Source organism: Protopterus annectens, chromosome 3.part1 (genome assembly GCF_019279795.1).
Source record: "Protopterus annectens isolate FY-2018-M chromosome 3.part1, PAN1.0, whole genome shotgun sequence".
NCBI lineage: Eukaryota > Metazoa > Chordata > Ceratodontiformes > Protopteridae > Protopterus > Protopterus annectens.
Window position 1 is genome coordinate 1,067,626,094 of NC_056732.1, and position 27,701 is coordinate 1,067,653,794.

General features: G+C 42.3%; 1 protein-coding gene across 1 annotated transcript in view; it reads right to left on the minus strand.

The window, feature by feature from the left end:
• LOC122797751 (solute carrier family 22 member 13-like) overlaps positions 1 to 27,701 on the minus strand; it is an 843,707-nt gene that overhangs the window by 155,511 nt on the left and 660,495 nt on the right. The window lies entirely within an intron of this gene.

Consider the following 27,701-nt stretch of genomic DNA (forward strand, 5'->3'; position numbering starts at 1 on the left):
TTAGCCTAGCTGCACTCACTGCAATTCAAATGCCCTACTTTGGCAATCCTGCTGATGTCATTCATTGTGAAATACACCACTGGGGAAGGAGTACTTCAGTAATCTCCATGGTGCATCCTATAACTGCATAGTGCAATAAACTAGTTAGGTAGGAATTCTAATCCCAGACATGACAGGTGTGTGTGTGTGTGTGTGTGTGTGTGTGTGCACGCGCATGTGGCTGTGCTTGTAACTCATATCCTGTGTGGAGATGGTTGTGAGTGTGTAACAACTGGGCTCAATGTGGAGCAGGCTTTGCAAATTTCTTATATGGTGATCCTAGTATATATTACAATGTCCAATCATACAGGGATAACAGATGTGAAATAGCTGAGATGCTGGGGTGCAAATCCATACCCCTACATGTGACATCAAGGCCAGGCAAACAAAGTTAGCAATCCTAGTATTACCCAGAGAACACTCTCAACCCATGTCTCATATATACACACACACACACACACACACACACATGCCTAGGCAACAGCCGCTATGTTGGTAGTAGCCTGCATATTGCCCACTGATAGTAACCATGGTGTGATTGCAGTGGGCTACAGAGGGCATGGCATCCTGTCCATCTGACAAATAGGCACGTACACTCTGACAGTGCACCTTCCCCATGTTCCCCACTGGAGACCTGCAACACCTGTGGTGCCATCAGATGTGAGCCACAAAGTCCATACCATGCTTGAAAACATGCCCTGTATGGACAGATGCCATTGACACCAGTGACTGGCACATCTGATGATAAGCTGTGTACACAACATTGGCCAGACACCCCAGGTACAGTTCCACGTCACTGTACATGCATGCAGGGGTGTGCACATCCCAGACACTGTCCATGTCATGTACTAAGGAACACATACATGGCAAGCAATGCACACCATTGGCCACACACAATAGTCACCCAGGTGACTGGATGGTGAATACAATACCCACCTGTGTGGGCAAATCCAGAAACTACACCCTGAGCCACACTGCAGACCATTGTCATGTGGGCTGATGCCAAGGTATACCCATCACCTAGCCTTGTATAGCTGTCAGGCACAGTCGACCACTACACACCCGTGAAGCAATGCACCCATGCATGTCAGTACTGGCACTGTGTGTGTGTGTGTGTGTGTGTGTGTGTGTGTGTGTGTGTGTGTGTGTGTGTGTGTGTGTGTGTTGTATGATGTGTATGATCACATTTATACTCACTACAATCCCCACTGGCATACTGAAGCATGCTGTACAATGTCAGACACCTCCACATACCCTTTGCCCATATAACCTCTGTATGAACCCTGTGGTGCATGGGATACCTGCACAGTAATGTGTTGAGGCAATCTCACTAGTGATTAGTTGTATTCCTGGCCCTGCCATGTGTGTCAATGTGTGTGCATTCCTGTGAGAGTGTGGTTGTGTTGATACTGGCACCTGTTCATGCAGACAGGCATGTGTACTATTACCTATTGTATAGCTACCATATCCCTGGTGCAGATGCCAATGCCACTCACCAGCACATATATGTTTTGAGGGCTCCTCAACATGTAATCAATGTAGTGCATCAAATAAATATATAGAAATGTGATAGCACTACATAGTTGTCAGGGGTTTGATACCCTGTGCTGGTAGGTGTGTGACACAAACATGCTTAAGTTTTACTTTCCCACCCCTTCCTGACTTTACTTTGTCTCTGTCTGCCTCTCTCACTCCCTCTCTGGTGGATGTGGAGACCTACACCTGCTTTGCTTAGGCAGCAGCATGTGTATTTTAAGTGATGCTCATGATCAGTTGATGGCCTCTGCACAAATTGCAGCCCTCCTCTATCTGATTGCATGTGAAACAGCTATGGTAACATTCCCATTACCAGTTGCATAGAAACTCACTCCAATATCTAGGAACATCATGTTGGTGCTGGGTCTTTTAATTCACTGTGAGCAGAAACTCATTCTGTTGTTTGGCAAACAGCATCTCAGATGGATTGAGGATTTACCTCTAACAACATACACTGTGGAAACAGGGCAACACACAGGAGGGTGCCTGATCTGACTGCAGACTGTAAGTGCTGCTATGCTGCATTTGGAGTAATGTTGGTTTAACAGGGTCTGTGTATATGGCTGTCCTACATGTTTTAATAACTGCCATGTCAGTGCTATGTTTATGAGGGAACCCCATCTGTAGGGTCATCTGCAGACTGGGCAGTGTGTGGTCCCTTTTGTTTCATGTGTTACCCACAGAGCACCTATCTGTGGACTGTAGAAGGTAGTGTGAGGATTGCAGTCTGTAGATGGTGACAGCCGTGTGGGTTACTGACTTCATATCCCTCATAGGACATATGTTGCAACAAACCTTGTTACAACAGTAAATGTATGAGGTTATCACAGCAACATGTCAATATTGGCCTTGTGTATGTGCCTCCACCCATAACTCTGTCAACCTTTGTACATATGTCATGCAGTAAGAGGTGTATATGTGCTGTACACCATAATTAGTGACATCATAACTGATAACAAGCCAGTGAGATATCAGACTGCTACACATTATGTATAGTAGGGGTTATATCTGATGACATCACCTGGACAGTCTATGGTTGTGTGTACAGTACTAAGGTCTGTGTACATAAGTTGAATGTCGACAGTGTGTGTATTGATATGTACTTTGGCCTGTGTACAGACTGGTAGATGTCATTGTCCTTGGTCCCATTCTATCTGATATTACATGCTGCTCCACTCTATGTTACCCAATTGGCTTACATGTTTGTAGGGCTATACACACACGTGTTCCATACCACAGACAGGCATCAGCCCACACTGTGTAGTGGCCCAGTATATGTACAGTTAGCGTATGAGTGGCACATATGAGGATGGTGTTGAACAAATAGTCCATATACTGTAATATAATGCTAGCTTACCATACGTGGCTGTGGCTGTGTTCACATTGACTGTGGTTATGCACTTTCACACTGATGTATCATACTCTGTGCTGTGACATGCCTATAGAGCCTGCTATATATTCAGGTACATGTGCATTCCCCCCATAGGAAATGTAGGCCAGTGTTGAGCCTGTCTGCCTGTAGCCTGCACAGTGCTTTGTTACATGCCTAGCAGCTTAGTGTACGCACCCAGTGAGATGTCATGTCCAGATACTTGACAGAAGTACTGCTGCTGGCCTTCCCTTAACAGTCATGTATGTCATACAGAGCAGTGGGATGCTGTACAGATGTATGTTAATATCTAGTGGGTAGTTTAGTGGCCATAGGACATCTGTACCAGTGGTTATTATGTGTCAGGACAGACAGGGGTGTGTGAATGTATAACCTATGGGGTCAAATGTATACCAGTCGTTACATGTTATACCCATCTACACGGCTGTTAACATTCACATTGTCAGGCTTGGTCCACATGTCTTGCACTAAGAGGTTCTGTGTACACCTCTGGACTGTCCAGAGTGTGTCAGAATGTCCACATATATTAGCCAATATCTCTGCTCTAGTCCACAGGAGCATTACGTGTTAGCAGCAGTACTGCACTATGTTGTCCTTAGGATGCCTGTCAATAGCCAATGGCGCACATTTTAAAAGCATTATTTGTAGGAGGTTCCAGAACTACAGACAGAGTGTGAAAAGAGTTGTGTTATACTTTGTATAGCACTGGTGTTACAGGGTTTGTGTGTACATTCTAGTTTACCTTGGAATGCAGTCTGTCTGCATAGCTCTTAACTGTGGGCCTATCCTCTTGATGGCCAGAGGTGTGCCTATCATGTTTTGTCAGTCCACCACACAGGTCCTGTGTCATATATTTCACTGGCAGTGTGTGTGTTGAGTGCTATCAGTACATGGCTACATCCATTTATGTTTCTAACCTCAAATCCTTGCCTAAGGGTATGTTGCAGACAGTCCTGTAACACCAGTGACTTACTTAGTGTATGACAACAGTTTTCCACATATGGGCCTGTGTGCCAGCCTCTATCCTCCACCTACATACCAAGCTTTGCACAGATGACATGCTGTCAGATGTTGTTCTGTAGTGGGCTGTGGGTATATCATGCTGCCATTCCTGCCATCAGTCCACTGCTGTTGTATCCCCCACACATACAGTGGGGCTGGGGCCATATATGTGTGGGCTTCACCTACACAATACATGTGTGCCCTTATGTACTTCAGAGGCCAGTGTATGTAACAGTGGTATATGGCCCTGTATTATTGAGTCTAGGGGGATGCAACATAAATAACCTAGGCTGTTACAACATGTGGGGGTATCAGTGGTGAGCTGCCTTAAGGTATCTGGATGTACATTTCCATACAATTCACCTATATTTAAATTAATTACATAAATTGGGTTAATGCAGGCCTACTGCCTCCTGCCATACAGACTGTTCTGTTTGTCAGTGTGCTTGTGATGGTGTCAGTTATGACTTGTTATGTAACAGTTACATCCCATTGTGTCAACTGAGGTCTTTACCACCTAGTGATTGTGTACAGAGTGTAGATAGAGGCTGCCGAACTATACACCTGCATTACTTACTGTTGATTGTTTGGTATCCTGTGGCCCAGTCTGTCTTTACTATTGTACTATTTGAAGGGCTTGGCCTGGACAGCAACATTTGTAAACCTTTCCAGACTACTGTATAAGTTTAACTGTTTCATGGTTGCATTACTCTGTTATATGGATGTCAGTGTCTGAACAGCTATATGACATGGCATATACAACTGCAGTAGTACACAAATAAAGGTTTTCCATTTATGCACACCTGTGTGTGGTGTTATATCCTTTGACCTCTCTGTGGGTATATGTTGCAGGCAATGATTGTCATTTGTATGGGTGGCTCATACAGTGTCCAGATGTTAAGCTGTTAACTGTAGGCATAGTGGCTGTTCATATTGTGTGCACCTTCTACCTATGTATCTTACTATACATATCTCTGTGGGTGTATGTGTAGTTATATATATATATATATATATATATATATATATATATATATATATATATATACATATATATATATGTATGTGTGTGTGTGTATATATCTGTATCTGCATATATGTGTCTGTGTATATGTATCCTAGGGATGTTGATAGCTTCCACATTGTACATTACCTATGGGAGTCAGACTGTACTGCATAATATGTTACCGATACCAGCCTGACATCATACATGTAGGATGGAGTACTGTTAACATCTTGTGCCCATATCATGTCAGGTCCTGGTTATGGGATCTGCAACACTTGGTAGTGTATTGCAGGGTGGGCGTGTTTGGCTTTGGGCGGTATACCTATTCATACAAGACGTATATTGTTTGGGGCCTCCCAACCCCATTAACAGTGCATCTGCTTACATAAATATAACTATGTCCATATATACCTACATATATATATATATATATATATATATATATATATATATATATATATATATATCTGCTTACATATATGTTTGTGAATACATCAGCGTTATGTACATCTGACATGGCTTAGTGATAAATTACTTTGTCTATGGTGTGCAGGGTCCTGGGTTTGTGCCTTGCAGAGGCTGTTTATTTTGTTGCTGGGCAGAACTAGGGCCATTGGATACAGGGTGATTAAGGCACTTTTGAGCAGTTGTAAGCGGGGTTTGTGCAGGTTTGCGTGAAGGTAAGCACTGCTAATGTCCAGTTACAGTTTCTTATACTCAGTTAGCTTCTAAATTGTTTAACCAGTGTAGGCATTGCTAACCTCTGTGCAAACAGGCTTAAACCTACTTACTGCTGCTTAAAAGTGCTTACTCCTGCTTACCCCCATGCTAATTTCTTTAAAAGAAAAGAAAAAAGGGTTGATAGGATAGTGGTGAAAAAAGGGGCACAAAGAGGGAAAGACAGTAGGGAAACTAGCCAGGGATGTGCAGGAAGGGTGTAGGGAAGGTCCATAGCTGCCCATTTTTTTACAGCAACAGCTGTGCATATACATTGAATTTGGAGGTAGATTTGGAGACTCAATCCCCTGGGAGGGGGTGAGGACAACAGTAATAAGTTGTGATGCCAATTAGATCAGATTACATCTGTCCAGTGGACACGTGCAAAATGGACAGCTATGTATGGGGTGAGATTTTTTTGTGGTAACAGATTGCCCTTTTTTTTTTTCAGGTAAGAGTGGGATGTTGGGGAGGGTTAGTAGGTATATTTGGGGAGGTAGGTTGGGTAGGTTAACAGACAAGACAAACAAGACGCATACAGAGGTGATATATGACACGTGGGGGGTAAACACCTTGATGGGGAGGGGTGTTGGAAAATCGAAAGCCCATAAGCCCCCACCTTCACAGCCCCAATGGTGGCTGTGCTGGGGCTTAGTCGCAGAGCCAGACTGATGCTCTATTTGTGCCATGCAGCCCTCATGCTGGCATAGAAATCAAGTTGCTGGTTGATCTCTCTACGCACCACGACCCCAACCTGGTGATGGGTGACAGGTGCCTGTCCGCGCCCACTCCCAGGGGGGGCAAGCCCCACCCCCTGAGGCAGTTCCACCCAAAGGTGGTGCAGGACCAATGGACAGGGAGGTCCCCGTTTGGGCCCTAGACATGCTGGCACCTGGTGCCACGGCCAGCTGAGGTGGCACAGGTGGGTCCACTGGGACCGGCCTTCCCAAGCAAGCTATAGTGTTTAGATTTCATCATCATATGTGGGTTAGTAATAGTCAACACATTCCAGGGTTAGGTATAACAGCATGCATAGATATTCCCATTAATCCCAGATATGGAACAGTTGCACAGCAAACAGAACACATGCATATATGGGACGACAGTGGTAACAAGAACAGCATGCAGGTACATTGATGGCACCATGCCACCAATGTTGGAATAATTCAATATAGCACATGCATGGGATTAACTAAAATATTTATCCAACAATTGGACATTATCAGAACATAGGTGTCATTACATACTAGTTGGGGTGGGTATGTTGATTATTGTTGGAGATATGGTGGGGGAGAGAGAAAGATGTCAATTAACAACTAGTATATTCCAGTAGTCCACATAGCTTTCCTAGTCAGTGCTGTTATCTGTACCTTACAAGTCTTACTCCACTACCCTATAGCCTTAGTTTGGACAGTGATATGGCTGTTGTCATTGTTATGCATGAACTGGTTTTACCTGCAGTATACACCTCTTATCTGGTATACCTGTGGAGGGAATGTTTGTTAACACTGTTTCTACACATGCTCCTAGATTCCGGGTTGATGTTGTGCACATAGCTATCCAACTCTTTCTGCACAGACTCTGGCCATGTGTTGACCACATGCTGGTGTGCCGGGACATATCTAGACTATTGTCCTCTTCCACCTTTTGTGACCTGACACACACATATACATGCTTTCCTACACAGTTATTTTATGTATCAACAGTGTGGGTGACAGTGGTCAGTGATACTTTTTTATTCAGAGAAACTGCAACCCTCACAATTCCCTGCAATACCAGAGTAAACAGTACCAGTACAGGTTATACTGGTCTTTATTTCTCAGCACAGTGTTCATATCCGACGTACCTGTGGGAGCAATGTTTGTTAGCACTACCTGACTGTTGCCACACAAACTTCAAGATTACACATTAGTATTATGCACATACATCTCACTCTGTTACTGTACACACTCTGGTCACAGCTTGACAACATGGGAGTGCAGATAGGACATATCTGAAATATTACTCTTCTAACAGTTTTGGGGGTTGCTGCAGTGACAGGTTTGTTCTTATAGATGTTTGACAATCACTTGTATTCCCTGTTTGCTGGCTAAACATCTGGGAACATCCCGCAGACTTACCAGGGGAACAGGGGGCAGGCAGCAGATATGGGCCAATATACTGGACATTCTGGCCTCATCTGTACAGTTGTGGGGTATGTATCTGTATGCAGCCTACATCCACTCCCAGGATTCAGACCATGGCTGTGTCTGCTACAAAGTAAATACTGTCCATCACAGTTGTGTCTGCTATATAGATATTGCTGTATATCTCCTATCTACTTTCCGTCTTATTAATCCCCTGTGCTTTTGCATTCTGACCTTGTATTACAACACTCTTATACAGATCTCCTAGACAGTAATATTTTGTAGGACAGTGTGGGCGACAGTGATGTGTAATACCTCATTATTCAGAGCAACTGCATCAGTCGCAATGCCATACAATACCAATGAAAACAGTATCAGTACAGGGTATCATTCTTGTATTTCTGGGCACAGTGCTGGTATCTGGCAGACCTGTGGGAGAAATGTTTGTTAGCACTACCTGAATGTTCCCACACACAGTACCAGATTCCACATTACTATTATGCACATACATCTCACTCTGTTACTGTACACACTCTGGCCACAGCTTGACAAGTTGGGGTGTAAATGGGACATACGTGGCTTCTTAGTCTCATAAGGTTTTGGGGAGCTGCTAGTGTGCAAGCTTTGTTCTCACAGATGTGTGTCAATCAGTTGTATTTCCTGTTTGCTGCCTATACATCTGGGGCTATCCCACTGATTTCCCAGGGGGACAGGTTGATAAGCAACAGATATGGGCCACTGTACTGGACACTCTGGACATATCTGTACAGTAGTGGGGTATGATTCTGTATGCAGACTACTACCACTGGCAGGATTCAAACCATGGCTGTGTGTGCTAAACAAAACAACAGTTTACATCTCAGTTGCATGTGCTATTTGGGTTTTGGTGTCTACATTTTCTCTGTTTTCTGTCTATGTCTCTCTCAGTTGTGCTAAATGGCCTCTGGGGATTACACCAGTCATATAAGGCATTCCTACACATTCAATTTATGGTGCACGGTGTGGGTAACAGTGCTTAATACAACAGTACTATTACATGATTGCATATCTACATTACCATATGATAGGAGAGGATACACATGCAGTCTAGCAGTTAGACCTTTATTGTCAGGCTGTTACGCTTTTATTTATATACATACTATATGAGACCCTTCCTGCCATATTCTCCAGTGTATGCAGTACATGCCTTGAAAAATACAGGTTTTATACAGGCAATTGATTTACTACTACTTTTAGTTTTATTTCCTATGACAGTAAATGCATGACTATTACTGACCTGCCTCACGTTGCAACCTCGCCAGGTGACTGACGTGGGCCTTCTGGTTAGCTGTCCACTCCATTGCATTTGTGGGGGACATAAGAAGAATATTTAGCCATACCTATTCATGATATACCTGAGCTGGCAATTATTACACACATAGTGGGATGATACTTACACACAACAGGAACATCTCCTGCCACTATAGCCTCTTGGATCCACTGGTTCAAGAGGTCCTCCTTACGCTGCTTCAGGTCAACATAGTGATGCCTGACCTGCTCACCGGTTTGGGGTATGCCAGTGGCACTGGTGAGGTCACAGATGAGACAGTCACAGGTCTCTGCCTTATATTGGGAGCCCTGGTACTGGCCCTGTAGCAGTCTCTGATCATGGTCTTTGACAAGGAGTCCTGCCATGACTCTGGACCCCTGGATGCACCAGCGCTGTGCCCGAACATGCACACCTTCTTCCCTTACTGCCATTGTGCCTGCAAGGGGAAGCTACAACCAGTTATAAGATGTATTCCCGCCTCTTGGGTTTAAGTAGGGCTGATTTCCCTCAGATTTCCATGATTGGCCAGGTTTGAAAAGGCTAGGCTATGGGCAAACTCGCTTACCTAGGGTTGGCATTGTTTAAAGGGGTATAACACTGGGCACATTGAGTTAGCTGGCCTACACATTGCTTACACCTCCTAAGCAGGCCTGTGCAATGCTTAGCATTGCTTACATTAAACTTTGCATTATAATTCCTTTTTGGCATTGAGTTATTATTCATTACACCTTATATGTATGCCTGGTATCCATGATTCATGTGTATGTACACTGTATGGGGTCCTTGTGTTTTATTGGGACTTCAACACTTTTATTACAATTACACCTGACTTCTGGACTTACTGCTTTACTCCAGTTCACATATTTATGTTATGTAGTGGGTTAAGGCACATGTGTCTGTATACCAATTACTTTCACAGGTTCAGTTTGGTTTTACTATAGTGAAGGCTTGTTTGCTGATGCCTCATTCTTCTGTACTTCTGTGATGGCTTGGTGGTTAACTACTGTGACTGTGGTGTATAGGGACCTGGGTTTGAGACCTGTATGGTTGTTTATTTAGTTGATGGGCAGAACAAGGGGCCATTGAATACAGAGTGATTAAGGCACTTTTGAGTATTTGTAAGTGGGATTACGTGAGGGTAAGCAATGCTAACCTCCAGTTACATATGCTTACAGAGAGTTAGCTTTAGAATTGCTTAACCTGTGTGCACATTGCTTACCCTGGTACAAACGGGCTTTAGCTCACTTACTAGTGCTTAAATATGCTTACTACTGTTTATTGGTGCTTAAACCTGCTTACTAGTGCTTTATTCATTATGACACTGACACCTCACATGTGCATTTACTGCAGTACTCCAGTATATATATATATATATATATATATATATATATATATATATATATATATATATATATGTTATTTAGTGGGTTATGCAACAAAAATATTAGTCATAATGTGCTATGCCATGGAAAATGGAATGTGCTGCAGTGTGACTCGAACCTGGAATGCCTGCCCACTACACTATTGTTATGCTGCTTCATTTGCATATATCTTCCTTGTTATCCTCTTCAGCCATTTAAGCTGCATTAACCGTAGCTAAGCAATGGGCACACCCGCACACCTATGGTTAGCTTTAATTGGATTTAAAAAAAAAAAATGTGTTTGTTCATTTTATTTCTGTATACTTTAGCTGTTGTAGATGAGGGGGGCTGTTGGTGGGGATATGCGGACACCTATGAGCAGTCTTGCTTATTTCTTACCCCTTTTTGCTGTTCTTCATTGTGGTGGCATGTATATTCTCTGAGAGCTCTGTGCTCAGACACTTCCCCTGCACTCTTACACACTCCATGTAAGATTAGGAGCTCAGGCAGCTTGCCTCATTACTATGCATGGCACTCTGCCATCTTGCTCCTAAATGGCCGCCTACAGGAATAGTAAATCCAGGGGCTAGTTCTTTTAAAGTCAAAACAAAAAATAAAAAAATGAAAGTTATGGTAAGGACTGATTTTGAGAAGTTAATTAAAAATCCATCTCAAGAGAAGAAGAATTTGGACTGCGCTAACTACCATGATGCAGGCAGCATTTGTTGAAATTAATTAACAAGAAAAATCAGTAAATCATAGGTTCATAGGTTCATAGGTTCATACTAGGCTATCTGCCCGAGGGCATTTACAAGCCTAGCCCATCGTTTTGTGGCTTACGCCACCCCTTTAGTATGGGGAACTATACCCATTATTTTGCTGTGCCTCTGTCGAGCAGTGACACTGAGGTAATCCCTGGGGTATATCTGTGATCTCCCATCCATTGGTCAAGATTTCTCTTGAACAAGGCCAGCGAGGTGCTCTGCCTCACATGTACTGGGGTTTTGTTCCACAGCATAGGGAGTCTTTGGGTGATGAATCTATCCCTCCAGCACGTCCTATTAATAGCCGTGTCAAGGTTTAAGTCTCCCGCCCTTGTGGCTCTGATGGATCTAGATTTTTTGAGGTGAAGCATATTCATCAAATCTGGGTTTGACATGGCCTTGTATGTTAGGCAAAGGTCACCTCTGAGCAAGCGTGGCGACTGAATAGAGCTGGAGTTCTTTCAGTCGGGCAGCATAGGACAGATTTTGAGACCCTTTATCCTTTTGGTGAGGAACTTTTGTGGCCTCTCCAGCTGCTGCAAGTGTGGGGTCAGATACATTCAGAATGGGGCATTGTACTCAATCATTGGTCTGATGAGTGATGAGTAAAGGGAGACTATGACCTCCCTTGATCTAGATGAGAATCCCTTCATGATAAGGTGGGCAATGTAGAAGGTCTTCCTAACTACTTTAGCTACATGGGTGTCGAATGACAGACTACTATCAACCTGGGTCCCCAGGTCCCTGATAACTTCTTCTGTACTCAGTGGATTGCCACCTATTTGGTAGCTAGGGGTAATCTTGTTTTTCCCGAAGGGTATGACTATGAATTTTTTGGCATTTAACTTTAGGCCATGGCTCTGGCACCAGTTATCCGTTTCTGTGAGACCCTTCTGAAGGATATCTGTATCAGATGTGTTTTCTACTATGGCGCCCAGTTTGCAGTCATCTGCAAACTTTGTCAGCCATAACCCTCCTGTGTTTGCTTGTACTTCGGAAAAGTAGATGCCAAACAAGAGTGGGCCCAGGACTGAGCCCTGTGGGACACCACTTGTGACAGGCTTTGAGTCTGACATGGCGCCAGCAACTCTGACCCTGTGGGTTCTGTCACTCAGCCAGTTTGCAACCCATCTTGTGATGTATGGGTTGACATTTAAGCTGATGAGTTTTTCAATGATACCCGAGTGGGGTATTGTATCGAAGGCCTTAGCCAGATCGAGGTAGGCTGTATGGACTGCCTTTCCCTCATCAATGGCTTTGGTGACTGTTTCGCAAAAGTCAAGCAAGTTCAAAAGTCATGATCTGCCTCTGAAAACCGCAAACTGGGTTGGATCCAAAGTCTGCAAAATTCCTATGTCTTTATTTATGAGGTCCATTATGATCCTCTCCATGGCGTTGCAGATAAGGCTTGTCAAGCTAATGGGAGGCTAATGTCCAGGGTCGGTGGAGGCACCGCCTTTGTGAAGTGGTACCACAGTTGCAGTGCGCCACTCCTGGAGTGCGTATCCAGAGGTAAGACTTTGATTAAACAGCTGTCCTAGCTGTGGGTTTAATTCCTCATTGAGTTCATGGAGCACACAGCCGGGGACACCATCAGGTCCCATGGATGGTGTGTTTTTTGCTTTGGAGAGAGCAGTTCTCACTTGGGCGCTGGAGATGTTTGGGGGGCTGCAATCGTTTGGTATAGATATCTCTCCTTTTGGGGGGGAGGGGGGGAGAAGTTTGCACTGAACCTGTCAGCATACATCAACATGTCTATTTCACTTACTGGGTGCAGTATGAACATCTATACTTTTTGCTGGGATTTCAAATCTATGTATTTCGAAATGTTAGGACAATATGGGAAGTACCAAAGGTTATGTTTTTTTTTTTTCTTTTTTGAGACCAACTAAGGACTAAAATAAGAAGTATGCTGTACAGGGAATATCTGTTTAAAGAGAGAAAAAAAACTGTTGTAAGAGACAGTCCCCAGGATTTAATAAAATTCATGTAGGCACCAACATGTAGAGCCAACATGGAATGTATATGTGCTCATGGTCATGTTTCACCATTGGAAGCCCATCATGCATATTAATTATGATACATTGCCTAGGGAGAGCAGAGGAACACATGTTATTGAATCAGTGTATGGAGAGGTGTACTGCTAACCATGGCTGCAGATGAATATGAGACTGCCTGCAATGTCCTTTGATTTATTTTTATTTTTTTTCTTTGTTTTATTTTTATTTTATTATTATTTTTTAAAAAAAAGCATGTTTGCATGGCGCTGAGCAGCAATGCCAAGCTGCGCTCAGATATAAGCTAGCAGGCACCCGTCACACATCTAAAAATAGAAATTGTATGCAATTGATTATTTATTTAAAGGTGTGTTTAAGCATTTCTAAATGTGTTTGCATGGTGTGGCACGGTGCTCAGCACTGCTTATAGGTAGCTCAGTGGTACATGTGATGGTATAATGGATTTCTTAATATCCTCATAACTGAATGGGTAGAGTTCCAGCTTCATGTGCAGTAGGTCCAGGGTTTGAATACATGGAAAGGAAAATATGTATTTAATTTTGATATACATATTATGCATTTTTTTATAAAAGATGGCCCTACTGCACTCTAAGTTCTGCTCAACTATGCTTAGACTTGCTAAGCACTGCATAAACATAGTAACGGTTGCCAATGTCTGTGTGCTGCTCGGGTCTGCTTGGCTGGTTTGCTCACTACTAAGCTCCACTAAGACTATGGTTCTGCCAGTGTACACGTTTCTCAGCTCAGCAGAGCTGGTTTGCAAGGTTCTAAGTGATGCAGAGCTTTTTTGAATGTTGCTCAATGACGTGTAAGGGTGGGAAAATAGCCTATATTAAGCCCAATAGGTGAGAATACAACAGAATCCACTGGAGATCTATCAACTGATGTTATACTATGGCTGGCAGTGGTGGAGGTGTGCACTTTTGGGCACAGCATTGGGGCATTCTGGAGTCCATGGTCATGGTTGGGCTCCTTGTGCAAAACCATGATGACAGGCTGCTGTAGGGTGGTTTCTAGGGCTCGGAGTATAAGGTGGAGCCCTAGGACCAGCTGGCTAGAGAACTCATCAGTGTTACTGGTATCCCCGTACAGCTGTGCAGTGTCATCACCAACATGATGCCCTGAAAAGATGGAAGAAGGGACTCTCAGTCATTTGGGTTCAAGAAGCAAGGGTATGAAATGCCCCACAAGTATGTAAGTACTTTTTCCTCCATTGTACCAATATATACTCTGAATGTCTGCAAAACTGGTATGCATAATGGTGTGCTTCTCTCCCAACAGCTGCAGCTGAGAGGGCTTGCAATGTTGAGTCGCATGCCAGGCGCTTGGCCACGATGCACTGTGAGTGTGGGAAGTACTGATGTATTATGTTAACTGTAGAGAAATAAGCAAGAAAGAGTAAAACATCAACTGCAATAAAGTATATACAGTAAAGTTTGTAGTGCAATAAATGTGGACTTAGAGCTGCAGTGCAATAAGTGAATAATGCTAACTGTGGTGCAATAAAAACATGAAACAATATCAATAACTGCATTAAAGTATATACACTAACATTTGTAGTGCAATAAATGTGGAATTAGAGCTGTATTGCAATAAATGAATGATGCAATATGGTGAGCTCAGCACAGCTAGGATGTGGCAGTGTCAAAAACCAGAGATGCTTCTTCATCTTCAGCCAATAGAGAGAACCAAAAGACACCAAACAATCGACAGGACCAAAGGACTTCCCTTGATTCATTTTTTTTAAATAAAACCACCATATATTAACTCATTCACTCCAATGGAGCTCAGGAAGTTTGCAGTGTAACTTTCAATGGGTGGACCCTAAGCCTTTTGACAGAATCAAATTATGTTCTCATATTTGAAAAGTACAGTTGTGTACCTACCATAAATGTAGATGTTCGAGTATATTCACTGTTGCAGTCATTACACTTGGGTTATCCTGCTGGCAGGCTACCCGCAGTCGGCCTGAATTCCAAAGTCGGTTGCTGTCGCCTCTTCCCTGACGTCAGTGCGCCAGGGGTATATAAGATGCAGCCGATGCCATTTTCTTCAGTTTTTCTTTCCCCAGATGTCAGGTGCCCCCAAAAAGGTAGGCAATACATATTGCTTATAAAAACATATAGTAAAAATAAAAAAACAATGCCTTCCTATACAAGCAAATACACCACATAGGTTGTATAGGATAGAGAAGTATAGATAAGTCCCAGCCAAGAAAGGGGGATGGAGGGTGGGTAATCTGGACTGCAACAGTGAATACACTCGAACATCTACATTTATGGTAGGTACACAAATGTACTATGTTCGTGTTTCACTGTTGCAGTCATTACACTTGGGTTGAATCCCAAAGCTGAGGTAGGGCAGCTGGATCTAATTAGGATTAGGAGTGGCTATGAGGCCTTGCAGAACTGCAGTGGCAAAGCCTGCTCTGGATTTAGAATAAAGAGGTAAGTGATAATGCTTGGTAAAGGTGTGTACTGAACTCCAAGTTGCAGCCTCCAAAATATCCTTGGTTGGTACTCCTCTGAGAAAGGCTGCTGAAGTGGCTGCTGCCCTGTAGAATGTGGCCTAATATTCTTAGGCACTGACTTGCCATGCTGTGCATAGCAGAAATTAATACAGTGTCCTATCCACTTTGAAATAGTCTGCTTTGAGATAGCCTTTCCTTGTGATCCTGCAGCATATGCTACAAACAGTTGCTCAGTTTTTCTGAAAGCTTTTGTTTTGTCCAAGTAGAAGCATAGCTGCCTGTGTATGTCCAAAGAGTACAGAATTATCTCACCTTTATTCTGGGGATTTGGATAAAATGTTGGCAAATTAATGGTTTGGTTAAGAGCCACACTGGATACTACCTTTGGCATAAATGTTGGGTTTGTCCTTAGAGAAACCCTGTCTGGAAGAAAAATGATAAAAGGTTCCACTGCCATTAATGCATGTAACTCTGAGACTCTTCTTGCTGAAGTTATTGCTAAGAGCAGAGCAGTTTTCCATGGTAAGAATTTTATATCAGCTGTACTGGCTGGCTCAAAAGGAGGCAGTGTGAGCTTTTCCAAAACATAGTTGAGGTCCCATGTAGGTATCGGTGCTCTCCTTGGGGGGGTCTTATGTTTTTGGCCCCTCTGAGGTACTGTCTTAGCAGTGGATGAGAGAAGATAGGAGGTTCCGTATTGTAATGAGCTGAAATATGAAATGGCTGAGGCATAGATCTTAATTGATGAGAAGGATAGGCCTTTGTCCAGCATCTCAGCTAAGTATTGCAAAATCTGAGGGATATTTGGAACAAGTGGTTCAAGTCCTTGTGCCTGGTTCCAAGCGCAGAATCTCTTCTATTTTTCTGCCTAAGATTTCCTCATGCTGGGCTTCCTGGCTTCCAAAATAACATCCATAACAGCTTTAGAGAGAGGTGTGTAAAGAGTGGCTATATTATCTGCCATGCCGCCAGATTTAAGGTTCTGAGTTGGCTGTGCAGCATCTGGTTGTTTTGCTGAGTCAGAAGATGAGGAATTTGAGGTAAAGTCCAGGGTGGTCCTTGAGACAAGCTCTTTAGTATTGGGTACCAGTGCTAGCGTGGCCAGTCTGGGGCAATCAGAATCATTTTTGTTTTCTCTTGTCTGACTTGTAGGAGTACCTTGGGAAGAAGAGGAAGTGGTGGAAAGGCATAGACTGTTAGGGTTTTCCAGCTGAATGATAGAGCATCCACTTTCCATGCTTGTGAGTGATAAGTCCTTGTGCAGAATTTCTGCAGCTGGCAGTTGTGAGGGGAGGCAAAAAGGTCTATGTCCGGGCATCCTCATTTCCTTGTTATCATGCTGAAGACCTGTGGATTTAGTTTCCACTTGTGAGGGTCCATGATGTTTCTGCTTAGTTCATCTACCAGAGTATTTTTCTTTCCTGGCAGGAATTGTGCCTGTAGATGTACTTGGTAGGTCAGTGCTGTGTTCCACAAAGTCATGGCTTGCCTGCAGAGGGGGTAAGAATGACAGCCCCCTTGCTTGTTTATGTACCACATAACTGTAGTATTGTCTGTCTTAGTAATTGTTGTCCTGGGTGTAGTAGATCCTTGAAGGCTGTCAGAGCATTCTGTACAGCTAGCATCTCTTTTTGATTGATGTGAAGATACATTTTGTCCACGGGCCACGTGCCCTGAATACATTTTCCTGCCATTTGTGCCCTCCCAGGCATAATCCGATGCATCTGTTGTTATCGTCTGCCTGGCTGTGGGTAAAGTGAGAGGCTGTCCCTTGCTGTGGTGACAGGCCAGTGCCCACCATCGAAACTCCTGTTGCAGGCAGTGAGTAAGATTTATTATTGTTTCCAGACTGTGGCAATGTTGATTCCAAACACTTTTTAGATACCATTGTAGCTTCCTCATATGCAATCTTGCATATGGAATTAGCAGAATGCATAATGCCATGAAACCCAAAGCCTGCAGAATTTTTCTTGCAGGTAGCTGGGTCTTTGTTGCCATCATTTGAAAGTAATGAGTCAGTTGCCTTTGCTTTTCTGGCATGAGATAAGCCATCTGGGCAGTTGTATTTAAGCTTGCACCCAGGAATATTATCTCTTGAGAGGGCACTAGTTTTGATTTCTTTTTGTTTACTGTGTACCCTAGGCAAATTAGTGATCTTTTTACAAACGCCAGATGCCTTAGTAGAATGTCCTTGCTCTCTGCCTGAATAAGGCAGTCATCCAAGTAGGGATATATTTGAATTCCTTTTTGTCTGCAGAATGCAATTACTGGTGCCAGGCATTTTGTGAAGACCCTGGGCGCAGTAGATAAGCCAAAGGGCAGTGCAGAGAATTGGTAATGCATTGAGCCAGCTATGAATCTGAGGTATCTTCTGCAAAATTGTCTGACTGGGACATGCAGGTATGCCTCTTTGAGGTCCAAAGTAACTAGCCAAGCCTTCTTGCCCAACATGGGTAGAAGTTGCTGTAGTGTCAACATTTTGAATTTTGGAACATCCAGGAAAGTATTTAGAATTGACAGGTCCAGTATTGGTCTCCAGGCTTTGTCCTTTCTGGGTACCAAGAAAAGTCTTGAATAAAATCCTTGCCCCTGTTCTTGCTGTGATACTTTTTGAATAGCTCTCATGTCCATGATAGCAGAAATTTGTTTTTGTGCCTCTGCCCATTGGTATTGTGGCAGGTCTGGCATACCTTTTGACCTTGGCAGGGTGTGAAAGTGGAACTTGTAACCTTGAGAAACAATATTCAGTACCTATTTGTCCTGGGTGATCACGTGCCAATTTTGTGAGAAGAGTGCTATTTTTCCCCCTAAGGGTGCTGTCAAAAGGTAAGTGCTTGGCTTTAGTAGAGGGAAGTCATTGAGACTGTTTCCTATTGTGATTTGTCTTCTCCACCTTTGGGAGCTGCAGAACCCCATTGTTTAGGTCTGTATGAGCCTTGGGGCTGAGATCTGCCTCTTGGGCGTCTGCATCTGCCTCTTTGTGGCCTGTCTGACACTGGAAAGGACCAATTTTTAGAAGGCCAGTTCCTGCTAAATCTAGGTGGCTGTACCTGTAAGAAATCCTTTACTGTCTGCATTGATTTTGCTTTATCCTCCATTTTCTTTAACACCTCTTCTGCCTTAACACCAAACAAAGTATCATGCTGCAATGGAGCATCCAATAATTTTGCTTTAACATGATCAGGTAAACTTTGTTCTTTTAACCAAGCATGCCTTCGAATGACAGCCTGTAACTGCGGCTCTACAAGAAGCCTCTAATGAATCAAAACCACATTTCAGAGTATGTTTTCCTACTTGTTCAGCTGCATGCAATAAATCCTGCATTTCCTTATTGTCAGGACCTTCTGAGCATGTAAGCATTTTCTGTTTTAGCAAAGACATTAGATATTGTTGATATTTAAGCATGTGAAACTGGCAGTTTAAAGCTCTTACAGCTAAAGTAACAGAAGTGTAAACTTTCTTTCCCCATCTATCTAGTGCTCTAGAATCCCTATCAGAGGGAAGAGGGTTTTTTGCAGTGGAAGCCTTGACCCCTTTGGGACCCTGAGAAATTGTTTCTGGATCAGCAGCAGGGTTTTTATAAAGAAATTTATGAGAGTCTGGGACCCTGTAGTACCTATCTGGCTTGACTGGTGCAGGGGGTAAAGAATCTGGAGACAAACTGGATTCAGAAAAAACATCATCAACAATATCTAGTACAGGAGGGATAGCAAGGGGCCTGTGCTGAGGCAGTAAAAGAAAATCTCTGAGCCTTTTCTTGGATTCTGAATAATCCTGGCTCTCCCAATGGAAATGCTCCCTCATGGTATGCAGGGTTTCTCCAAAAGAATAATCCTCAGGAGGAGAGGCTGAAGGGATAGATTCTTCAGCATCAGAGTCCTTATAGGGAGGAAGAGCATATTCCTGTTCTGAAGAGGAATCAGAAAATAGAAACCTGGTCAGAGGAGTCATAGTCATTGTCTTGCCTAGGCCTTTTATCAGGAGGGGGATGGGAACCCCTGATCAAAGTAATTAGGTCTTTGGCCATCTTAAGCATCTGTTTATTTGGCATGGATGACTGTCCAGGAGAATGCTGTACTTGTTTCTTTGTTTTTAATGGTGTTTTAGCCTTTGCTTTAGCTGCTGAAGTGGACTTAATAGTAAGCTGTGAAGGTCTGAAGACACCCTCAGAAGCCGATGCCTGCTCAGCGGCTCTGGACCCATTTGAGGAAATAGTTTCTGTCGGCCCAATACCATGAGTTTCCAGAGGCCTAGTTGTCTCCACATGGGAGTCGGAGGTTGCCTGTGGCTCTGAGGTAGCGGGTGTCAGGGGCTGCGGAAGCGCCTCACTGAGAACCGGCGAACCAGCGACTGGCCTAGAAGAGGCTTCAAAGTCGGTTTTGGACCTCGGATGCCTGTCCTTTTCTTTGTCTTTGCATTTTTTATGAATTCCGGACATCGGTTTTTCCGACAGCATTATGTAGTTAAACCTTCAGCCAAAATAATGTAAAGCAAAATCAAACCAACGCTTAATAGTGCGTTGGTTGAATCTAGCACAAAACCGACAACTAGCAACGTCATGGTCAGGGCCTAGGCAAGGAATACAGCAAGAGTGAAAATCCTTATGAGGTATTTGCTTCTCACAAGAAATACAATTGTTAACTTTTACTGACATCGGTCTGGAGCAAGAAAAAGTTTCCTCAACGGGGTACTTAGCTTTATTGAAGACTTCGGTTCTGAAATTTGATTTCGAAAATCTCAGGAGTCGGCCAACCGGCACTTGCTAACTGCTTTTGCTTCGGGCACCACGCGGCAAGAAAGACTGGAGAAAATGGCATCTGCTGCATCTTATATACCCCTGGCGCACTGACGTCAGGGAAGAGGCAACAGCAACCGACGCTGGACCAGGACTTTGGAATTCAGCCCGACTGCGGGTAACCTGCCAGCAGGATAACCCAAGTGTAATGACTGCAACAGTGAAACACGATGAACATCAAATATTCATATCTCTGAGCCATTGGGATTATGAAAGAAGTATAAATGTCAAACTCTTTAGTGCAAACTATTTTTACAGTGGAAGTATTCTTTAGGTTCTAGATCTTAAACTGAATTTTATAAGTCACAGTAACACAGTAACTATTGCATTTGTAATATTTTGTAAACAACTTACAATATCTTGGCAGACACTCAAGTTACTTACATATCTTTAGCATCATTTTATTCGTCTAGCTGAGAGCTTTCATATGAGGCTATGATGTTCTGTCTGTTACTTGGTTGTTGAAATGTTTAGAAAAATGTAAAAATTATATCTATATAAATTAATGTCATAAAAACAACAGTTATCTATTTACCTGCACTAGACAGAGGTCAAATATTGATGCAGTTGAGCTTGGTATTGTGCAAGCTTTAACTTGAAATCTTTTAAAAACCTTGTCCTTAGCATGGTTTTGGAATAATTGATGCAAATATGAACGAGCAATATTTGACTCCTAGAGGCATCAGTAGGGGTTAACTGCAGATGCACCTAGAGGTGTCACTCGGATGTAATGAGTTAATAGAAAAAAATTTAATAACAAAATCACATGGATTAACTGCTTTTGCCCTTATACTTGGACATCTTCAGAATCAATAGGTAGAACCAATTAAGACGTTGAGAGGTTGATCCTCAAGAGCCTTCATTATACTCTGAATCACAAAGGTTTACTTGGCAAGATTGGCTGTAAAATGAGAGTGGCTTTCAGACTCCTTCCCTTAGGTGATGTCACTGGTTTCAAGAGGGTAAGTGAGGCTGTCCTTTTATTGCTGACTTCAGTAGCTGAAGTTTACATGAGATGTGGTGTGGAACAGCCAAGCTGCTGTGTTTTTCTGCTGTTCATGGTATCTGGTACCTACAAATGTTTCTGCATCACTGGAAAGGTCAAACGCAGTTTGCTAATCTGTGTACGTATCAATAACAGTAACAGGAAATCTTAGCTGGTTATCCGACTCCAAATTTCCATAGCTTCTTGTTTGCTTGTACCATGGCCTTTCTCTTTAAATATAGCACATTGCTGTAGTAGGGAGCAAACCTAACATTAGTTTCCACAAGATGAAGATTATTACCTTTCTTCCTTGTCTTCTTGAGTGGCGTATTCATCCTACAGAAATCCAACTGGTGAAAAATAAATCGTCTTGATAAGTTGTTGATTTGATTCATGGAAATAACCCTGTGTATCCTTTCTATTACCACAGGCTTCCCTAGATAGAAGGCAGAAATTGATCGGGTCCCCTTTTCCTTCTGGGAATTCTATGACTCAGAGTTTGTTCCTTCAGGTCCAGCTTTCTAATTTTAATTCTAATGGGTAGGCTGTTGTAGCATTCTGATGCTCTATGTGTGAGAGAGCTTTAGGTGTTATCATGGTCTTGTAAAATCCAGAGGCGAGCATATAATAAATGTTTCAATTCTGCAACTTCAAATTCTTTCTTTTCACTCTGTTAATGCAGTAGTATCTCACTCAACCTGCTGTACCACTAGTGTTGGTATAGCTACAGAGTTTTGCCTGGAATCTTTGAGCAGTTCCACAATGGCAGGTTGGTAACCACTGTAAAGTAATCACACCACATGCAGATTTACTACCAGTGGTGATCACACCATAAATTCTTACTAAGGGCTTTGGAAAACAAGATTAAGGATAAGAATCCAGTGCCACTAGATCAGCACAGCCATTTCACTGCTGAGCCTGGCATTCTCAGTTTACCAGTTTTACATTTATAACCCCATCTGGGACATAAAAACAGCTTGGAGAGGCATGCTGCTTGAGGGAACTCCGCAATGCATCCTCCACATCTTCCAGTTTTCTTACACGTTTCTTCAAAGCTTTAAAAATGTTGGTAGCTGTAGAGTCTACTTAGTTATTTATTGAATGTATGTAAATGTTTATGATATAAGCATTGCTCAAAGTAAAAGTGCATACATGTAAGCAATGATGAATAATATGCAATGAACGAAATATGCAGAGAAAATGTAAAAGTAAGTTTGTTAAAAGCCATGATGTGGATCATCTCAAACCAAAAAATGAGGATAAAATGAAACAAATATATAATGAAAATGACAAATAAGATTTGTGGTAACAGGATTCATAGTGTAACTGTTTCATAAGCTCCTCTTACAAACCTGACTACCCTTCATTAGCAAACACAGCTAGCTAGAGAATCCTCTACCAAAACACAGTTAGCTACAGAACCCTCTCCTAGATTCTAATACAATCTAAACAATATTTTGTAATAATCCAAAGTCCACTAACAAGTTATAGACATTCCAGATTTTCAGTTTGTAGTGGTAAACTTTGGAATCAGCTCCTTCCTAAAAATGGCATATCTCATAACAAAAATGCTTTAAATTCGCTTCTTTCTGCCCACCTCCAAAGCAAACAGATTTGCTGTTGTGGTATGTAACTAAACCTAATCCAAATATTCATGTGACCTTTAATGCACAATCTTACTTATATAACTGGCTGACTTCTCATCAGTGGCAAATGTGTAAAAATACTGCTTACCATGCATGCATGTCAGGTTTCTTTTTGTACTTATATGAACATGAATATGCATATGGTTATTGATGAGTCTGTTTCTGTAACCTGCTCTTTCTTATTACATAAGACTGCAGATTTGCAGACTTTCTCCTGCTTAACTGTCTTTGGAGACATCTTATAGGTTCAGAGGTGTTTACTAGGCTAATGACCACAAGGGCCTTTTAAGCCTAGCCATGTATCCCAAATCTCTGACAAGTTGTGGTATCCTTGATAAGTTTAAGCATGGGCTTGGAAGGTGAAACATTTACAAGTAAGGACTGAGGTGATGAACCAGTTACAGGCTGCCTGCTTCCATTAGAGACATGGGTGACAAACCAGGGATGAATTTATTGTTCCCCATCCAATCATCCAAGCTAGTCTTAAATTGGCTTAGGGAGGTACTCTGCTTCACATGGATGGGAAGCCTGTTCCAGAGAAGGGGTAGTCTCTGGGATACAAACCTGTCTCTCCAGTAGGTTGTCCTGTTTATATCACAGGCAAGTTTTAAGTCTTTAGATCAGGACATTCTGGTACTGTTTCTTTTGCAGATGTGCAGGAAGTCCATCAGAGTGGGGTCTGACAAGGCCTTGTATGCCAGGCAGAGATCTCCTCTCAAAAGCCTGTAGGAGGCAGAATATAGGGATAGGGCCTTTACTTACCCCCCCCCTGTATTCTTTTAGGAAGGAACCTCTGTGGATGTTCCAGTTGTTGGATATGCCTGGGTAGGTACATACCAAAGGAGGCATTGTATTCAATGACAGGTCTGATGAATGATGAATACAGTGGAACAATTACTTCCTTGGACCTAGATGCCATACCTTTGATGATCTCCTCACTACTGTAAACATGTGCTGGTCAAAGGCTAGATTACTGTCTATGTGTGTCCTCAAGTCCCTGTCTACTGGGTCAACTCTTAAAGGTGTGTTGTCAATTTGATAGCTACCAGAGGTGGATGACTTCCCGAAAGATACTATTATGCATCTTTTGGCATTTAGTTTTAGTCCATAGCTCTGGCACCAGTTGTTTATATCAGCCATTCCGGAAGAATGTTTGTGTTGGTAGGCAATTCAATGATATCTCCTAATTTGCAGTCATCGGCAAATTTAGTCAGCCAGAGCCCATTGACATTAACACTGAATTCAGAGAAGTAAATGCCAAAAAGGAGTGGTCCCAGCACCAATCCCTGAGGGACTGCTTGTAACTGTCCTCTTTGTAGAGGTGGATTCTCCAATTCTAACTTCCTGAGTCCTGCCTGTGAGTTAACTGGCTATACACCAGGTTACATAAGGGTCTGAAATCAAATCGGGTTGGGTCCAGTGTCTGGAGGTTTTCTATATCATTACTGATCATTTCCATAATAATTCTTTCCATGGCTTTGCATATCAAACTAGTGAGATTTATGGGTCTGTAGTTTCTAGAGTCTGTAGGTGGCCAACCTTTGTGCAGTGGGATGACTGTTGCTGTTCTCCATTCATGAGGCACAAAGCCTGTTTGGAGCTTAGTCATTTCTGCAAGACTCCAACTGGAAATAGGCCTTCATAGTTAGACAATCCTAGTCAACAAATGCTAATTAATTAATTCATGAACTGTTTCAAAACGTCATTGTGTTAAAGACAATTTGTCAAAAATGTGGAAAAAATATACTTATGGCAGAGTAATAAAATAAATGGCTTGCTCACTTTTACTGCTGGCCTTGCACCCATATAGCATGACCAGAATATGCCCAAACAGAAAGCACATGGCAATACAGAATTACAAAAATCTACAGCAAGTCATAAAAGTATCTTCCAGTGTCAAAGACACTTGATTTCTGACATCATGTCAAGCTGACATATTGCTGTTAAGCATATACATTTGCAAAGATAGCCACAAGTAAACAATTACCTGCACCAGAGAGCTTCTAGCATTTCAGGACAAGTCTGAAGACTGGTAATAGCCCCAAGTCACAAGACTCACTCCCTTTTATGCTTATGCTCTTAATAACATATTACACTAACCATGATACCTTTTCAACTGCTCAATTAATCAAAGAAGTCCAATTCTATGCCTCAGAGTAGTGGCTGCTCCACTGCTCTGCTTTGAGAGATGATTGCGCTGTATCTGCTGTCGGACACAATACAGCACTGAACCAATGAGAGAATGGCTTCCTGGACTGCATCATTAAGTTCTGCAGTCCAATCACTGGTGCACTTAATGTTTGCGTTAGTCCAAGTAAAATTTATCCATGAAATGAATAAAGTCACCATGCGCTGGGTCAAATGGTTGGAACTCAAAGCAACTCAGAGTAAATCAGTTCAAATGCAGTCCATACACAAGCTCACAAACTCCCAAACGAAGAATGCACAAACTCCCATACGAGAAATAATGAACGTTGCTGTCATAGAATAAAAGCAATTTATTGGAACAAAACTGTGAGCGCTTTCACCCGTAGGCTTCTTCAGACAGTATCCATGACTTTGGACTTGATTTAGAAAGCTACTGCTATACGCATACCCAAAACCTCTGCTCTTTCCAACCTGGAAATTGCTGTTTTGTATCCCAGGCTTTTAGTGCTGGATTCCTGTGAATGGGGTGATGAGCTGTATGGGCTGTACAGCTCATGGGCGATTCTACTGTTTGGATGTTTCACTGAGGTTGTGGCTCTATTTGTTGTCAATAAAAAGACATTTTGTTACATTGCATAGGGTAAGCAATTGTTCAATTACTGATTTGGTAAATGCTTTTTATATTATTGTACACAACTATATATTGTGCAGTTGGGCAACCTGAGAACCAGTATAAATTCAGCATCACAAGCTTGTAACTAGCTGAGAGTGATACTTGTAAGGCAATGTGTACAAGCAGTAACTGGCTAGCTTCACATCAGTGCTTTGTAAAATGTCTTGACTTTGCTGTCTGCATTTTTAGAGGGTGAACGAGTTCACATGGCATTTAACTATTAACTTGGTTTGTCTAAGTTGTCATACACTGTAACATAGGTCTGAACTCTGCCAGGGATTGAGATATACCTGGCTGTGATTATTATTTAGTGTAACTGCTTACTTCACCAGATAATTTACTTGAAGTCCTGCAGTTTTGCCTGCTTCCATTGGTTTCTCTCTGATTTTCGCATTCTGATGATCACACTGTACTTTTTCTGTCATAGAAATCTGCCTTGCCACAACCAAATTAACAAAGGCAGTCTTCGAGAAAGAAATTCATAGTTGTGTCACATTTTGTGAACTACCCCTTACTGAATACTTTTTGCCTTATAATGTAAGTTGAATGCAGTATCTCAGAGATTCAGCTTGTTTTGTGCTGGACAGATTGATTCTGTGTCATGTACCATCAGATTTTGTTTTTCATGATTTCCTGTGCCCAGTAGTAATTGACCTGCCTTTCCAAGACTGAACAATATTTATGTTATTGCATCTGCAGCTTGTGTTGTGTTTTAAATAACATTTATATGCCTTTGCACTTTATTAAAGTACATCTTACAATTAATATAAATGCTAACATGCTTAGTCATCTCCCAGTGTTGTGAACTTTGTGTCACCCACTCCTTGGAAGGGGCAAAATCACATTTGCATTGAAGTGTGAATTTATACTTCATCCCACTCCCCAAAAATGCAAATTTACCCATAGGCAAAATTTGAACAGTATGATTTTTAGGCCCTCAGCTATGCTTTCTGATTGCCCTGCTATGATTTTGAGGGCTGATAGGCTAAGAAGTAAACCAATCACACATACTGCAAAGTTATTTTGAATATAGTGCAGTGCCATTTAAGTTATGGCACTTTTTTCATTTTTTCTCTATATCCAATGGCACTATGCAAATGGAAAAGTAGAGTGGCCTTTTGCCTAAGCATATAAGCACTCCTTAAGCAGGACAGAGGATTTAAAGAGTCACTGATGGTAAGGTGCAGGTGAAGGGGGTATTAAGTACCCATATTATGATGGTACACACCAGGGATGTCCAGTACTACAATGAAAGTTAACTCACTGACTGTAAATAAGCTGCACAAATCAGAGAGACAATTTATTTATTTATTTATTTTTACTTTGTTCTGTATCAACACCCTAGCCATCCACCTGAAACCAACAGAACACACTAAACTCTGGCACCATGGGCAGCGGTTCCTTGCAGCTGCTTCACATCCCTCCTGCTAAAGATATACGACAAGCACATCAGTGTTCATAGCACAGGGTCAGTGGCAGCCATATAGGCTGTTAAGAAAATCAGTGTGTAATCCTAGCCTCTATATAGCTGCACTCTAAAATGGAGGGCAGTTGATGGTTGGAATATCCCTACATCACGCTGGAATTTGCATAAGGGGTAATTATTTAGGCAGGTAAATTTAGCTGTATTCCTTTTAACCCTCTTATTACTTTTTGTTCTATGTGCTTTGTACATTATTCTTTGCTTTTACTGCATGAAAAAGAAATGTTTATTTCCTA